The sequence below is a fragment of the Mandrillus leucophaeus genome, unplaced genomic scaffold (assembly GCF_000951045.1).
Source record: "Mandrillus leucophaeus isolate KB7577 unplaced genomic scaffold, Mleu.le_1.0 Scaffold332, whole genome shotgun sequence".
NCBI classification, from domain to species: domain Eukaryota; kingdom Metazoa; phylum Chordata; class Mammalia; order Primates; family Cercopithecidae; genus Mandrillus; species Mandrillus leucophaeus.
This window is the reverse complement of record NW_012103499.1, coordinates 221,298-223,913: the sequence shown is the minus strand read 5'-3', so window position 1 is coordinate 223,913 and position 2,616 is coordinate 221,298. Positions and strand designations below refer to the sequence as shown.

Here is a 2,616-nt window from a genome sequence, read left to right as displayed (position 1 = left end):
TAGACTTTTGTGTTTTATTAAAAAAAAAAAAAAAATGTGAAGTAAGACAAAATGGACCTCTACCAAGTTGTAGGGAAGGACAAGGAAAAGACCGGGGTAGAAAAGAAGCATAAGTTAGAATGATGGCATTGGCATAGATGTGGGAAGAGTATAAAACTAGAAGTCTCCAGATAAAAATGCATAAAATGTGTTTAAGTATAAATTAAACATTTTCTGTCCACATGCAAAGAAGTATTCACCCACCCAGAAAGGGTATATGTTGGAGTGGGGGCTTCACTGAGGCTGGAAAAGTATTACCCTCCAGCCTGGAAACTTTGTCTTGGTGAACCCCCTAAACTGTATGTTAAGATAGAGAAGGAACATTCGCTTCCAGCCTTATGAAAATGACAGACTCCCTCTTTGGTATTTGGTTACCTTTACAGCTATACACCAGCCACCGAGCAGCTTTCTTGTCCTCTTAAGTTCTAAGTTCTGTTCCTATGCTGGTGTCCTCCAACAATTACTTACTACCCTAAGCAGTCACTGCACAGCCTACTCCCCTGGCTTATCACAGCAGGACCTATCTGGAGAGTTCACACTGTTCTAGGGTGATCAGTGAGCTAAAAATCCCAGAGAAAACATTGTAGGAATAGAAATTCCCAAGAGTTTAAAAATTATGAGCCTTTTCTAGCCCCCACCTTCCCAACCCTCATAGAGAAGACAGTAAAGAAATAGGTGAATATGTCCTTGTTTAATTGTGAGATTGTGAGGTAGATGTGTAACAAGGACAAGGAAATTTGGGGATCTGCTTGGAGAATGAAAGTTTATTCAAAACAATCAGGTCAGGGGTAACCGGGGTGATGAGGGTACCTGGCTTTTGTATAGTCATGTGGGGACCGTCCCCTGGGAGGTGCAGCAAAGATCAGAAGGAAGGAAGAAGCTCAGTCTGGTTTTAGCTGCCAACTCCTATAGAAGTCCATAGCTGACTCCTATGGAAGGCCTACCAAATGAGGAAATTTCAGGAATTTGCTAATGCTTGGGAGGATTGAAAATGTAGGCAGCACAAAAATAAGAGTAGTTGGTTTAAAAGGGAATCAGAAAGGATTGGTATAACAAGGCACAAGATTTGGAATTTACCCTTCACAGACTGGCTTTTATAACACCCACCCTCCTCTCTCAAGCCTGCTGATTCAGGGCTAGCCGAGTCTAGGGGCAAGTTTGGGCCAGATCACCCACCCAAGTTTATTGCCCTTGGCTGAGAATGCAAAGCCCCTCATGAACGCAATGCTGCCACTTTCCCAGAAGGTGGGGCATGTGCACAAGGCAGCGGCAATAGTTCTTTTCTAGAAGACTAGTAGCCACTGCTACTAGGGATTCCTAGGACATTCCAGCAAGGCCTCTTACAGCATCTGTATGACGCAAAGTAACAGCCCACATGCAGGCCTCAATTCCCAATGGGTTGACATTGGAGTGACAGGAGTAGGCACTAAGGGAGGGTGAAGGAGCTCACTGATTGTCAAGTTAGGAAAGGAAAACGAATGGAGTGGAGCTGAAGTGGCCCAACCCCCGGCATGGCCTGTGAAGCAGCAAAGTCTGGTCTTCATCTTCAGTATGAGTAATGTCCTCCTACCACCCCCACTGTCTGTTACTGACAAGGTAGATTACCCTTTAGAGCCACCAGGATTCCTGGTCTGGGCAACTCTACAAATTCTTTGGTTAAAAACACTGCAAACGGCCAGGTGCAGTGGCTCACGCCTGTAATCCCAACACTTTGGGATGCCAAGGCAGGCGGATCATTTGAGCCCAGGAGTTCAAGACCAGCCTGGACAACATGGCAAACCCCATCTCTACTAAAAATACAAAAATTAGCTGTTTGGAGGTCAGGAGTTAGAGACCAGCCTGGCCAACGTGGTAAAACCCCATCTCTACTAAAAAATACAAAAATTAGCCAGGCGTGGTGGCAGGCACCTGTAATCCCAGCTACTCAGGAGGCTGAGGCAAGAGAACTGCTTGAACCCAGGAGGTGGAGGTTTCAGTGAGCCAAGATCACGCCATTGCACTCCAGCCCAGGCAACAGAGTGAGATTCCGTCTCAAAGAAAATAAATAAAAAAAACTAAAAAGGCCAGGTGCAGGGGCTCACACCTGTAATCCCAGCACTTTGGGAGGCCGAGGTGGATCATTTGAGCCCAGGAGTTTGAGACCAGGCTGGGCAACATGGCGAAACCCTGTCTCTATTAGAAACACAAACATTAGCCGTTTGGAGTTCAGGAGTTGGAGACTAGCCTGGCCAACATGGTAAAACCCCGTCTCTACTAAAAATAAAAAAATTAGCCAGACGTGGTGGTGCACGCCTGCAGTCCCAGCTACTTGATGGCAGGGGAATGGGCAGCTGAGGCAGGAGGATCACCTGAGCCTTGGGAGGTCGAGGCTACAGTGAGCCATGATGGTGCCACTGCCCTCCAGCCTGGGCCACAGAGTGAGACCCTGTCTCAAAAAAACAAACAAACAAACAACCAAAAAAAAAAAACCCCAAAATCAAAAACATTAAAAATAACATCTCGGCCGGGCGCAGTGGCTCAAGCCTGTAATCCCAGCACTTTGGGAGGCCGAGACGGGCGGATCACGAGGTCAGGAGA

At 46.7% G+C, this 2,616-nt stretch overlaps 1 long non-coding RNA gene across 1 annotated transcript; it reads right to left on the bottom strand.

The window, feature by feature from the left end:
• LOC105545546 lies at positions 1–2,297 on the bottom strand. The gene is made up of 2 exons (XR_001006942.1): positions 1,879–2,297; positions 1–1,801 (listed from the first exon to the last, which is right to left on the bottom strand). It is a non-coding gene; the product is annotated as an uncharacterized LOC105545546 (long non-coding RNA).
• Between the last annotated feature and the right edge of the window lie 319 nt (positions 2,298–2,616).